The 15065-nt window shown below is 40.9% G+C and overlaps 1 protein-coding gene and 1 pseudogene across 2 annotated transcripts in view; one reads left to right on the forward strand and one right to left on the reverse strand.

Moving 5' to 3' along the window:
• The window catches only part of ULK4 (unc-51 like kinase 4), a 684359-nt gene that overhangs the window by 280023 nt on the left and 389271 nt on the right, over window positions 1-15065 (forward strand). The window lies entirely within an intron of this gene.
• LOC123939606 lies at window positions 9864-10515 on the reverse strand (annotated as a pseudogene).

The raw sequence follows: 15065 nt of genomic DNA on the forward strand, positions 1-15065 counted from the left end.
GTTTATGTAAGCACTCATGGGGTAAGCAGTCAAATAATTCTCTCCTTCCACCCCAGCATTCTGTTTCTGATAGAATTATGGAAGGACACCCACCTAAAACCTTAGGAACTGATCCAGGGCATTCTCTTTTCCTAAATGATGTGTGAGGAAAATAAACGGTAATTGAAATCTGTTTCAATGTTATGTTTTCTGGAAAAAAAAAACCCAACAACTCTTAACATGATTTTTACCTGCTACTAGTGGAAATACACGCTTCTGATTATTTTCTTCCATTATCTTACTTACTGTCATGGAGTTTTTCCCCAAGTTCATGGTGAGCTGGTAAGCATTTCATTGCCCATCCTTACTGTATGGGGTTCAGTTGGGTCCCTGGAGACAGTTTGGATCTCTTGTCAGAAACAAAGTAATCTTTTAATATTCTCATAACAGCCTATATGCTTGGTCATTTCAGTTTTCCTCTTCTGACTCATGTGGGCTCAGTGACAGCTCTCTTTAGGGAGTGGAGTGGCAGGCAGCACCTGGCTGGGAGTCCTCCATGCTGGTGTTTCTGGCCACTTGGTGCCCAGACTTGAGCAGCTCACTGAATGTCACGTCAGAAGCCAGCATTTAGTGGATGTATTTAGTCACAGCAGGCCCTGGTATTTTGGGGGCTCCAATCAACAATAATTCACAGTTGCCTCCTCCTGTCTTTAAATAGACATTCAGAGATACCATCATCTTTAACAAAATGATACCTACCATTTTCCCCCTGAAGTATTTCCTTTCTTGCCCACAGGAAAGTTTGTTTGCTTCTTTTCAGTTCTCTATAGAAGCTCTTGAAGTTTCGCAGTTTATTTCCATCATAGAATTATGGACCTTCAGAACAGAGTGAGCTTTGATAATTTTCTACCTGCAAGAAAAGTTAATATTATTCATTCATTCCTTGAGTCACCCAACAAAGAGTTGTGTTCACTGAGACAGAACAGACATGGTCCTGGTTTTCATGAAGCTTATGATTCTGAGGGGATCATAGACAATAAAGGAAATTGATAAAAAAAAAAGTCTGAATTTCAATTAGTGGTGTAAAGAACAGAGAGCAGGGTTAGAGAATGGGGAGTGATGGATTGGGGCCCACTGTTTTCGAGAGGGTGCTCAGAGTTTTCGAGAGGGTGCTCAGAGTTTCCCTGGGAAGGTGGCAGAGTTGACTGGCTGCGTGAATGCTAGCTTTATAAGTAAAGAAGCAAGCCTCTGAGTTTCAGGGTTTGAAGAGGGAGGGAAGTACTTAGAGCGTCAGATGCTCTTGAGAGTGTCCCTAAGATGAGGATGGAGAAGTAATGGTTGCAGTGGCAACAGGAGTAACTTCTTGAAGGGTTATTTTCACAAGCTTGTGGGGCAAGAGTCTGGTGGTGTTCATTGCAGAGGGAATGATGAGGTGGAGACAGGGAACCCCAGTAAATCTGGAGAGAGTTTTCCTCTAAAGGAGAGCTGAAAAATGGGGAGCTAGAAGGAGATATGGGGTCACAGGCATTTCTTGTTTTTTTTTCGGGATGAGCAATATTTTAGAGACATTTCTATGTTGACGAGAATGATCTAGTACAGAGGTTGATTACCTACAGTTATGGGCCAAATCCAGCCCACCTGCTTTTGTCAATATAATATTATCAGAGCACAGCCCCATGGATTTGTTTATGGTCTGTGGCTGCTTTTGCATTACAGTGGCACAGCTGAGTCGTTTTGAAAGAGACCATACAGCATGCAAAGCCAAAAGTATTTACTTCTGATCCTTTACTAGAAAAGTTGTCTAACTCTTGATTTTGGAGGGAGGGTAAAACCAATGAAGCAAGAGGGTGAAGGGTGGCTTGCTAGACTGATGTACTGTTCCCTAGGGGGTATCTATCCCCTGCAGTATTCTTTAAGGGAGAAGGGTTGGAACTCCTGCATGCCTGGAGGGACCTTTGAACTGGGAAGTTAGGAAGTGGTGTTTTGCTTTTGGAAAGATTTCAAGTGAGGCTTTTGAAGTGAAGGGTGCCAGTAGTGGTCCTAAACCTGTAGAAACTGGGTGCGTGAGGACAGGATAAGAAAAGTGTTTGGAAACCATGAGGTCCATGAATTGTCAGGTCAAGGTATTGCATTTCTATTTGGATAATTGGAAACTAGATTATATATTTCCATTTGTAGAATCTTGTGAAAACAATACTAGCACTTTACTAAAGACTTATGTGTTTCTTTTTTTTTTTTTTTTTAAAGATTTTATTTATTTATTTGACAGAGATCACAAGTAGGCAGAGAGGCAGGCAGAGAGATAGGGGGAAGCAGGCTCCCCGCTGAGCAGAAAGCCTGATGTGGGGCTCAATCCCAGGACCCTGAGATCATGACCTGAGCTAAAGGCAGAGGCTTAATCTGCTAAGCCACCCAGGCGCCCCTATGTGTTTCTTTTTGAGGCTGTTGTCATTTGTTATTATCCTTTGTTTCCTCCTTTAAGACAGATAGTAAGAGTGGTATTGCGGTCACTGAAAAATGGTGATCATTATTGTAGTGATTATTGTTTTTATGAGTTCCTCTTTTTATATTAGCCTTTAAAAATAGTTAAGTAATACTTATTTTGCCTGTGGAAAAAAGCATTACATTTTTCTTAATAAACCATTTAAGCCTGTTCAGAATTACTCTTTATTTTTAGCCCTTTCAGATGGAATAGAGGGACTCACCTCTCTGGGGGTGGAGCCCTTCTCTGAACCCTTCTTAGGTAGTTCTCTCTGGAACCCTTGTAAGGTAGGTTTAAGCCTGGGTGTTGTAGGCTTCAGGGGCAGTGGTTTTTAGGAGTTAAGGGTTGGATAAATTATTGGAGCGTTCCTACACATTCTTACTGAACTCCTGCATAAAGTGAGTATCATCCAGGTTCCTTGCTACATATAAACTCAGAATGTGGGTTAAATGTCAGATGTACCATGCCCTTGGCCGTATTTTACTACCTGCTCATTATTTGCTCAGACTTAAGGCTTTTAGGGCCAGGGTTTGGGGCTGGTCATTCTCCATGTGCTTCCTAGCAAAGCTGGAGCCCTGGACAAGTGGACAGTGCATGCAGCCCCACATCCCTAGTCATCTTCTCCTTGGTTCCTCACTTCAACAGCCCTGGGCTTGCTGGACCTCCAGACAGAGCCAGAGACTCTTCTGCAAACTCTGTGGCCATTGTGGGGGTGCACAGCAGCATCATGACAATCATGCTACTCAAATTCCATCATTCCTTGATGGGCAGAGTTCTGGCCAGCACTGCCAGAGCGTGATGTAAATTACAGGGCTAGATCACAAACCTAAGCCGTTAAGTGTTGGGCCTAGTTTGGCAGCAGGCTCTTCCCATTGTGTAGGAATTACCAAGAAATGACTTGAGTTGTAGAGAGCAACCTTTCTGTGGGGCTTGCGCAGACAGTCTTGTGTGTGTGAGTGCACAGTGAGCTTTTCCAGCTAATTCACTGGGGAGGTGAAAGCTCCAAGTGGCCTGTGTGCTAGTGGAAATGATGTTTCAGGGTGGGAGTGGCAGGGCCCACGAGGAGATGGCTGTTATGATGGTGTTGGGAAAACCCGACCTTCACAAGCTCTCAAGGCCATTAGCTGTTGAAACATGGATTACTCTTCAGTGCGATACTTGGTGTCTCATGTACACATTGGGGGTGGCATCAAAGCAATCGACTTTATTTTCTACCATTTTAAACAGGTTTCCATTTCTTCATCCAGCCATCATAGGCATCATTATCTTCAGGATTTAAAAGGAGTAGTCTTTAAATTTCTTGTCTGTTTAACATCAGACTAACACCTTTATCAGTTCAGTAAGGAATATGTAGAGATGACAGTTGAGCCAATTGGCTTGGACTAGAATATTAATGTCAGGTATGTTTATTTGGACTGATATATTTATTTACTTTTGCTTGGTGGGAGTTTCCAACTTTCCTTATTGGCCTCTTTGATTTTTGACTCATCAGTTAATGCCTTTTGGTTATTTTGTACTTGTAAAACAAATTTATTTTGCTTCTGGATGGTGTTAAAATGTGCAGCATTGAAGACAGTGGCAAAAGGCGAAGATACCATTGTCTTGCTGTTAAGCATTTCTATGGTGCCCTCATTTTGTGTTTATATGGTTATTGGGTCTCTTTTTGAATCATACAGTTAATTTACAGGCCTTTTTTTGTTTGGTTTTTACAGCCAGATAAACCTAGCTAAACAGTCTCTTGGTGTGATCAGTGTACCTTCTAAAGTCTTAAAGCATAAATCCTTTGCTACTATTCGGCCGATTTTAGCATCAGAGTTCTCTTTTAATGTTTGCACTCTCTTTCGGTGATTTTCCAAGGTAGTTTACCATTTCAGAAAGAGTATAGTACATGTGCTACCGACTCATTTTTGTTGTTTTTATCTACTCTTGATAAAGCCATGCATTCTCTGTGAATATATTGAGTACACCTGTCACTGTCAACTCCATAGAACAAAGTGAAGCCCAACCGAATGGAATGTAACATGAGGCATAAAACACAGACTCTCAACACCAAATCCTCCTCCTTATCAAGTCTTCTGATTTTATGTGATGACAGTTATTGGTCAGAATATATTACAGTGTTTGCTGTACAGACGGGGCCTTTGTGATATAATTAAAGAGCACAAGAGCTGCCAGACTAAACAGTGGTCTGAGTTTCAAATGTTCTGTGACTTTCCTGGCACAGTTTTATTGCCATCTTGAACATGTGTTATCACTTAAGATTCTTTGCCATAGAGTATTACATAGGAAAAAAACCCCAGGCAGTAAAGGAGACTAACCATGGCTCTTCAATGAGGTAAATGCCTCTGAGACACCTCATACCCTCAAAATGTACCATTTTGTGCGTGTGCATTTCTTCTGTCTGCTTGAAGTCATAAATCCAGCTTAACCCAACTGTTACAAAGTAAACACAATGGTCAGCTTTTAGGGACAGACTTCATTAGTTACTTTGAAATTCTAAAGTAGGGTAGCTCAAAGGGAAAATGGACAAAGGGCATGAAAAGGGCATTTCTAGCAATAAATATGAAAAAGAGTAACCCTAAATTAGGAATCAAGAAAATTCCATTTAGATAATAAAGAAGTCAAATTGGCAGGTTTTTTTTTTTTTAACAGCTCTTGTTGAGAGTTTAGTGAAACTTGCACTTTCCTACGTTAGTACATCTTTTGTGACTTGCAGACTGTCAGTACGTGTTAAATCTTAAATGTCCTTTGGTTCCACTTCGAGGAATATAGCTTAAGAAAACAGTAAAAGATATGCACAAATATTTGTGTGCAAGGATGTCCATTGATACATTATTTAAAACAACAATGAAAGGTGGGGTGCCTGGGTGGCTCAGTCGGTTAAGCATCTGACTCTTGGTTTTAGCCCAGGTCTTGATCTCAGGGTCATGGGATTGAGCCCCGTGTTGAGGCCGCTGTTGGGCTCTGTGTCAGGCTCTGTGTTGTGCTAGGCATGGAGCCTGCTTAAGATTCTCTCTCTCCTTCTCTCTCTGTCCCTCCCCCATTGCTCACTCTCAGGCTCTCTTCTCTCTCTCTCTCTCTCTAATAACAAACAACAACAATGAACGTAAAGATAGCTAGTAACTGTCTTCAAAGAGAGCTGCTTATATTCCAGACAGTGTTGGATAATTCATGTGCACAACCATATTTAATCTTCAGCCTCACAAAATGAAGGAGACTATGCTATTATATGCAAAGAAAGTAAACTTGGAGTTGATATACTTACCAGGATCATAGAGCTTAGGACTATTGAGTGAGGATTTGAACTCTCTTGAAGTGATCCCTTAACCACTACATTTGGTTTTTTTTCCCCCTACTGAATACTATAAGAGTGAAAAACAAGGATCCATCCATAGAGGATTAGCTAAATACCTTGTAGGTTAGAAAACTATGATTTATTGATATGGGAAAATGTTTTTAATAAGCCCCATATATGTGGTATGAGTTGACCATTTTCTCCCATCCTCTATTTGGATGCAATATACCTTAAATTAGGCAGATTCCAGTTCTAATCCCAGACCCATTCCTGGCTTGTGAGTCGCTGTGGGAAAATTGCCCACCAGCCTGTGCTTCAGGGTCTTCTCTGTAAGTGTCATTAGACACTAAATGAGGCGTGGCTGTGTAGGGCTCAGAATACATGCACAAGAAATGGTAGCTGAGATTTTCCAGGTGAGGTGGACCCTATGCCTTGTATGAATAGAGAAAGACAAGTAAATAATACATCAGAATTTATTAATGATTTTCTTACAGGACTGGGATTGCAATATTATCTTGTAATGTTTTTCTGTTTTTCCCAAAGGTAACATTCAGTAAAATACTATATTTTATACTTCTGTATTTCTAGATTTTATATAAATAATTATATACATAGGTCTGTAAAATTAAGATTTTTTTTCTCTCCATCCTAATTTGATCTGTAGGAGGTTTTAAATTAGTACCATACTCTATTATAGTGAAGTTTATAATAAATGTTGGTAACTGATAGAGTATATTTGCCTAACTTGTTCTTTTCTCATTTGTTCCTTTACTTATAGTCAATCTATTTAAAGTGTAAGAAAAAATCAAAACAGTTCACACTTTTCTCCCACACCCACCCAGCCCTCACCTCTGGCAACTACCAGTCTTTCCTCTATATCCGTGAGCTTGGTTTTATTTGGTTTGTTGATTTGTTTTGTTTAGATTCTACATTTAAGTGAGATCATATAGTAATTGTCTTTGTCTGCCTTATTTCACTTACTGTGATGCCTTTAAGGTCCATCTGTATTGTTGGAAATGGCAAGTTTTTTTTTTTTAAAGGTCTTTTTTATGTATTTGACAGACAGAGATCACAAGTAGGCAGAGAGGCAGGCAGAGAGAGAGGAAGGGAAACAGGCTCCCTGCTGAGCAGAGAGCCCAATGTGGGGCTCGATCCCAGGACTCTGAGATCATGAGCTGAGCCGAAGGCAAAGGCTTAACCCACTGATCCACCCAGGTGTCCCAAGATTTTAATTTTTTTTAAATGACTGCATAATATACCACTATGTGTGTGTGTGTGTGTGTGTGTGTGTGTGTGGTGTATCAGTGGACACTTGGACTGCTTCTGTAGCTTGGCTTTTTTAAAGAAGGCTGCAGTGAACATGAGGGTGCATATATCTTTTCAAATTAATGCTTTTGTTTCTTTGGATAAATACCCAGAAGTAGAATTGTTGAATTATACGATAGTCCTATTTTTAATTTTCAAGAAACTTCTATGTTGTTTACCACAATGGCTGTACCAATTTATATTCCAATCAAAAGGGCACAAGGGTACTCTTTTTTCCTACATCTTCACCAACATTGTTATTTCTGGTCTTTTTGATAAGTCATTTTAACAGGTGTGAGGTGATATCTCATTGTGGTTTTGATTTGCATTTCCCTGATGATTAATGATGTTGAGCATCTTTTCATGTACCCGTTGGCCATCTGTATGTTTTCTTTGGAAAAATGTCTATTCAGATCTTGCCTATTTTTGACATGATTTTTAATAATTATTTTCTATAATCAGGAAAAAAATTTGTTGAAAACATACTCATAGAGGCTGGTAGTTCTTTTTTTTTTTTTTTTTTTAAAGATTTTTATTTACTTGAGAGAGAGCAAGCATGAGCAGGGGAAGGCAAAGGGAGGAGGAGAAGCAGACTCTCTACTCAGCAGGGAGCTAGATGCGGGACTCGTTCCCAGGACCCCAGGATCATGACCTGACCTGAAGGCAGCTGCTTACCTGACTGAGCCACTCAGGCGCCCCCCAGGCTGGTGGTTCTTATCAAGCATTAACATGAATGATAATCCATCACCTATCTTGTGGTTTTGAAGGTCAGCAATGTAGTCTTTGGTTCAGTGGCTTCCAGTTGATCATCGCTCTATTTTGTTTGTTTGTTTGTACCGTAGTATCATTTATTGATCTTAGAAACGACTCCTGAAGTGAGCTTGGGGAGTTCCTCCGTATAATACAAGCATAATTTATAGAAACTGGGACTGAACCAAAGATCTGAATATCCAGGAGATTGAGCAGGGTGTTAACATGTTCTTTTTGACTTTCTTCCATTCCACCCCACTGACATCCTTGCTTCCTGCGTTCTGTGAACCTTGACACCATTGGGTGTTTGTTTTTTTTTCTCCTGACAACTCTTTAAATGTTGGTGTGCCTTGAGTTTCTGCCCTCAGTTGACTTGTCACTCATCTTTCAGAACTTAATTCATTTTCTTATCCAAAGTAAGTTTTCCCTCTATATATCATAGTATCTTAGAGCAGTTAATATCGTGAACTCAGAAACTAGCTATGATATCTTGTATAAGGTTCAGTGTTCGTTTTCTTCTCTGTAGAACAAGGTGACTCCTTCCTACATCATAGCAATGGATTAGGTGAGAGAGCGCTGATTACACCCAGTGTGTGATGCATAGGAGTTCCTTGAGGCTGCTTGTTGTGATGGTGATTGTTCTGGTGTTGGTCATGGTGGTAACCCCAGGTGGGACAGATCAGGCACCTGGAGTCATTCTGTATTCATTCCCTCCTCTTCCTCTTCTGCATCCAGTAGATTTTGAAACCCTTATTGATGGTTCTCATTTTTCTTTTCCCATTTCTGCCTGTGTTGGTGCTTATCACCTCTATGTTGAGAATAATCACTGTCTTATGTTGAGAATAATCACAGTTAGATCCAGCTAACTGATCTTTCTGTTCCTGGTCCTTTTTTTTTTTTTTTTAAGATTTTATTTATTTATTTGACAGACAGAGATCACAAGTAGGTAGAGAAGCAGGCAGAGAGAGAGGGGGAAGCAGGCTCCCTGCTGAGCAGAGAGCCCGATGCAGGGCTAGATCCCAGAACCCCAGGATTGTGACCTGAGCCGAAGGCAGAGGCTTTAACCCACTGAGCCACCCAGGCGCCCCTGTTCCCAGTCCTTTTTATTTCCAGTCCATCCTCCTCACTTTGTCCTGAATAATCATTGTAAAACTATAAAGCTGGTAATGATACCATTTTGCCTAACCAGCCCCTTAGCAGCTCCTAGTTACCTAGAGTAGGGCTTGGCAAGCTTTCTCTAAAAGACCAGATAGTAAATATTTCAGGCATTGCTGGCCATATGGGCTGTGTTGCAGCTACTCAGCCCTGGCATTGCAGTGTAAAAGCAACCAGAGACAGTATGTAAATGAATGAGCATGGCTGTGTTTCAGTTAAACTTTACTTATGAAAACTGAAATTTGAATTTCATGCAATTTCATATGTCATGAAATATTCTTTTGATTTTTTTCCCAACTATTTAGAAACATAACAACTATTCGTAGCTTGTGGGCCATAGAAATAATAGACCACCAGTAGGGTTTGGCTTGTAGGCTGGAATTTACCAATCCCCACCCAGAGGATAAAGTTTAAGCTCCTCGGCGTAGCTAGTAAGATCTCTTGTTAACTGCCCTGGTTTATTCCTCCAGCCTGATCTTTTATTATCTTCCCTTTACTACTTCTACTACTACAGCAAATGTGCCTGTTCACTCGCTTTTCACTGCCTATAATGAGCCCATTCCAATTTTGCACTTTGTCATGCAGTTGTTCCCTTTGCCCAGGACATAATTCATCCCTACCTGTCTTCCTCCACCTCCTCCTCCTCCTCCTGCTTCATCCATTCTCTGCCTGTCAACAACCTACTCCTCTTTCAAGTTTCAGCTCAGGTAATACCTATACTGTGGGGTGTAATCTAAGCTGCCCTCCTTGTTACGTGACCGATTTACTTCCTCATTTCTCAGTTTCTCAGGTGAAACAAACAAACAAAAAATCATCAATATCATCATCTGACCTGACTCCTAGGATTTTTTTTTCATACATTATAATTTTATTTTTGTGTACACGTTTGTTTAATAGTCACTGAATTTCTAGGCCAGGTTCGGGTGACTGAAGGGCCTTTATAATTAGTTTATATTGTCTAGATCCAAGGTATGCTGCAAACATAGTCTGGAGCAAAATGGGAAATAACATCTTTCTAAAGACAGGCTTAGAAATTCTAGTCCAGTAAGTTTCCTTTTCTCTGGTAGCGGGGCTGACTCATACCTGGCTGCTAGGCCACAGTTCACAGATATAGCCAAGATAACAGTGTATAGACCATCCAAAACAAGACCAACCAGTCCACCCTGTGTTATGGTACAGGTTTCACAATTCAAATCACCTGTATTCAAAGGTAAACTTACAAAACCTTTGTAAGATAAGTCCACAATCAAAAATGGGATCATTGCGGTGCTCGCTTCGGCAGCACATATACTAAAATAAATAAATAAATAAATAAATAAATGGGATCATTGCCATTGGTAAGCCAGCAGCTATACAAGCCTGTGTCACATTTAAGATGCGTCAAAAAAGACTATTTGCTATTAGACCAGAGACCAACATTAAGTCCAACATATGCTGATCATTGTTCAAGCAGATTCCTTTCTGCTTCTGGGAGTTGTTTAATTTTTCTAGTTATGATATTGAAGATTAAGTCTTCCTTGACAGTATCATGTGGTTCATGATTTTCCATCTTGAGCCTTAAAATATTTTTCAATAATATATTTTCAATAATATATATCTTGTGCTTTCCTCACAGCATTCAGTGCCTCTACCGGTCCCCCATGCCGGGGCTCACTCCAACTTTTGTTGTCCTACCCTGAGCGCAGACATCTTTGGCTGACATGTGCCTCAAGTCAGGCAGGCACGGGGGATTTTCATTTTCTTTGTTAGAATCTGGTGAATGACCACATGTGCAGCCTTGGGAACATGTTCCACACAGTAATTGTGCACTCTGTGTTTACTACTATTGTCATTGTAGGTTTCAATTCAAAGACTTTGTTATGCTCCTCAGATAGGAAAGTCTATAGCTGACCCTTGAACAACATGGGTTTGAACTGCATAGGCGCACTCATATGCAGATTTTTTTCCAATAAATACAGTACAGTATTGTAAATGCATTTTCTCTTCCTTATGCTTTCCTTAACATTTTTTTCTCTAGCTTACTTTATTGTAAGAATAGAGTATATAATTAATATATGTATATTAAGAGTATATAACATACAAGGTATGTGGTAATGTGGTAATGGGCTGTTTATGTTATCAGTAAGGTTTCAGATCAACAATAGGCTATTACTAGTTAAGTTTTGGGGGAGTCAGAAGTTACACATGGATTTTTCAACTATGCAGGGTGTCAGTATCCTTACTCACTGTGTTATTCAAGGGTCAACTGTATTTCTAATGTCCCCTCTGTACTTTTTTTTTCTTTTATAAGATTTTAAGTAAATTCTACACCCAATGTGGGGCTTGAACTTACAACCCGAGATCAAGAGTCGCTCACTTTACCAACTGAGCCAGACATGTGCCCCCTTCTGTACCCTTTATAGACATCTGTCTTGGCACTTACAATACTTGCTGTAGTTTTAACTTAGCTCAATGCATGGCATGTAATGGGTATTATATGATATTAGATAATATTATATTAATACAGATATTAATGAGTATGTGAAAGAAAAGAGATCTTAGCCTGACTTTAAGTAAATTGAAAAAAAAAAAAACTGTCTTGCATTTCATTAAGTAACAGGACAAGGGACCATAGAATATAAGCAGGTTCATTAATTTGAAAAGAATTTAAGGATTATCTCTGATATAAGTGCTCTTCCCTAGTGTTGGGCTCAAGTCTATAAGGGAAAAGGAGATGCTGGCCACATGTGAAATCTGGTGGTCCTCCGGGGACTTGACTCTGCTTTATGCTCTTGCCAGTCCTTTTATCTTTCTTGTCTTACTTATAGTGTTTTCGCCCACCCCGTTCAGTTCAGTCCCCTCCTAACTCTGGTGTAAGATACAACATGCTTCTCACCTGGAGTGTGAATGTGGAGCTGTGTGACCAGCACAGAACCATGTCCCGGGGAGAGTGCCAAGGACTCAAGGAATTATTACAGAAAAAAGACTAGCTACAGAGCTGCAGTGTTCAGAAAGACAGAGGGTTAAGGCCCAGGACCCTGCCCTTTTCCTGTGAAAAGTATCTCCTTAGATGTGTACCTCTATTGGTAAGACTTCTGCAATTCTGTGCAAGAGGATTAGCAAGCTTTGCAGGCAAGGGCAAACATTTCAAGGAGAAACATTACAAATAGTCTTGTTTTCAGGCTAGACATAATATCATGTCATAGCTATACATTATGAGACTATTTCTTTTTGAAGCTGATTCACTGGACCAGTAATAGAAGGAGTGGTTGAAAACACATTCTCTGGGGTGCCTGTGTGGCTCAGTCAGTTAAACATCTGCCTTTGGCTCAGGTCATGATTCCAGGGTCCTGGGATCGAGGCCTATATCAGGCTCCATGCTCAGTGGGGAGTCTGCTTCTCCCTTTGCCCCTGCCCCTTCTTGCTCACTCTCTCTCAGATAAATAAAAAAGGAAAAAAAAAAGGAAAAAGAAAACACAACCTCTTGTCCCCAGCATCCCAAGGGGAAGTTAGCACCACTGACACCTTAGTTTCAGATTTATGGCACTCTGAGCAGATCCCCCAGTCATGCTGAGCTAGGCTTCTGACCTACAGGACTTTGATTCAATGAATGGGTATGCTTTAAGCCACTGAGTTTGTGCTGATTTGTTATTCAGCAATAAAAATCAAATACAAGGCCCCAGTTATGCCTCCTTTGGATTGCTGTAGTAGCCTATTAACTATTAACTGTTCTATTAACTGTTAACTGTTCTCTCTGGCTCACACTATCTGTGGTGAAGAAACCGTTTTTACAATTTCTGTGTGTTGCCGACTAATGCTGGGGCAGACTGAGTCTTATGAAGATGGCTACAGAAGTCTGTCCCATCCCACGTGCTCTTCCTCCACTCCCATCATCAGGAGATGACCTTTTCTCCTCCACTTGAGGCTAAGCTGACCTTAAAGACTGGCTTGTAACCATCTAGAATGCCGTGAAAATGATACTGTGTAAGCGCGGTCAGTTTCATCTGGTTGTCAAGGAATGCTCCTGCTTGGCACCCAGCTGCCATGCTGTGAGAGGCTAGGCCACTTGGAGAGGGTAGCAGCAGGTGATCCAGTGGGCAGAATTAACTGAGGCTTCCGTGAGTCACCCCATGTGACATGTGAGCGAAGAAGCCTACCGATGCTTCCAGCCCCTCAGCTGTTCTAGTCACCCCCAGCTTTTGTGTCTTTCCAGCTGATGTTGGGGAACCGACATCAGAGAGCAAGGACAGGTCATCCTCAGCGTGCCCTGTCCAAATCCATGATCCAAAGAAGTCGTTAGCATTACAATGTAGTTATTGCTTTATGACACTAAGTTTGGGATAGTTTGTTATGCAGCGACAGATAACAAGTATACATATTTTTATAAGATATTATAAAACTGAAATCTAGAAAATGCACTCAGAATATAAGCAGAGGTCATGCAGTGACTAACTACACTGTTGGTCAAAGCCATTGCAAACCTGCCTAGACTCATGGGGAGCAAACATAGATCCCACTTCTCGGAGAGGAGAGTCAAAGATTTGGGACCCACAAAACAAAACAACCCAAACAAACAAAACACACATCAAAAGACTTTTAATATTGAAATAATTTTAGGCTTATGGAACAGTTACAGAATTAGTACAAAGAATAGGTGTATGCCTTTCAGCCAGCTTCTACGAATGTCAACATCTTACAAAACAATAGAACTGTTATTAAAACCCAGGAAATTAACATTGATATAATCATATTAACTAACCTGTAGATCTTATTAGAGTTTTGCCAGTTTTTGCTACTTTTTCTAGTCCTGGGTCTGATCTGGGGTCCCACATTACATTTAGTCTTCTCTCTAGTAGGAGTCTCCCTAAGTTGGGGACAGCTCCACACTCTTGTCTTTTATGGCTTTTTAATTTTTTTAAAAGATTTTATTTACTTATTTATTTGAGAGAGTGAGAGAAGGAGCAGGGGGAGGGGCAGAGGGAGAGAGAGAAGCCGACTCCCTGCTGAGCAGGGAGCCAGACATGGGGCTTGATCTTGGGACCTGAGCTGAAGGAAGATGCTTAACCGACTGAGCCTCCCAGACGCCCTGGCTTTAACACTTTAGAATTGCTTTAGAATGGCAAAAATCGACAAGGCAAGAAACAACAAATATTGGAGAAGTTGTGGAGAAAGGGGAACACTCATACTCTGTTGGTGGGAATGCACATGGGTGCAACCACTTTGGAAAACAGTGTGGAGTTTCCTCAAAAAATTAACGATAGAGCTACCCTATGACTCAGCAATTGCACTACTGGGTATTTACCCCAATGATACAGATGTAGTGAAAAGAAGGGCCACATGCACCCCAATGTTCATAGCAGCAATGTCCACAATTGCCAAAATGTGGGAAGGGCCAAGATGGCCTCCAACAGACGAGTGGATAAAGAAGATGGGGTCCAATTGGGGAGGGGAGGCGAACCATAAGAGACTATGGACTCTGAAAAACAACCTGAGGGTTTTGAAGGGTCAGGGGTGGGAGGTTGGGGCAACCTGAGGGTTTTGAAGGGTCAGGGGTGGGAGGTTGGGGGAACAGGTGGTGGGTAATGGGGAGGGCACGTTTTGCATGGAGCACTGGGTGTTGTGCAAAAAGAATGAATACTGTTACGCTGAAAAAATAAAAAAATAAAAATAAAAAAAAAAAAAGAAGATGGGGTCCATATACACAATGGAATATCACTCCGCCTTGAGAAAGGATGAATACCTACCATTTGCATCAACATGGACGGGACTGGAGGAGATTATGTTGAGTGAAATAAGTCAAACAGAGAAAGTCAATTATCATACCGTTTCACTTATTTATGGAACATAAGGAATAGCATGGAGACATTAGGAGAAGGGAAAAATGAAGGGAGAGAAATCAGAGAGGGAGATGAATCATGAGAGACTAGGGACTCCACGAAACAAACTGAGGGTTTTAGAAGGGCAGGGGGTGGGGTGGGGGGATTGGGTGGGCCTGGTGATGCGTATTAAGGAGGGCACAGATTGCCTGGAGCACTGGGTGTTATAAGCAAACAATGAATCATGGCACAATACATCAAAAACTAATGATGTACATAATGGTGACCAACATAACAATTAAAA

This window comes from Meles meles, chromosome 4 (assembly GCF_922984935.1).
Source record: "Meles meles chromosome 4, mMelMel3.1 paternal haplotype, whole genome shotgun sequence".
Lineage (NCBI taxonomy): Eukaryota > Metazoa > Chordata > Mammalia > Carnivora > Mustelidae > Meles > Meles meles.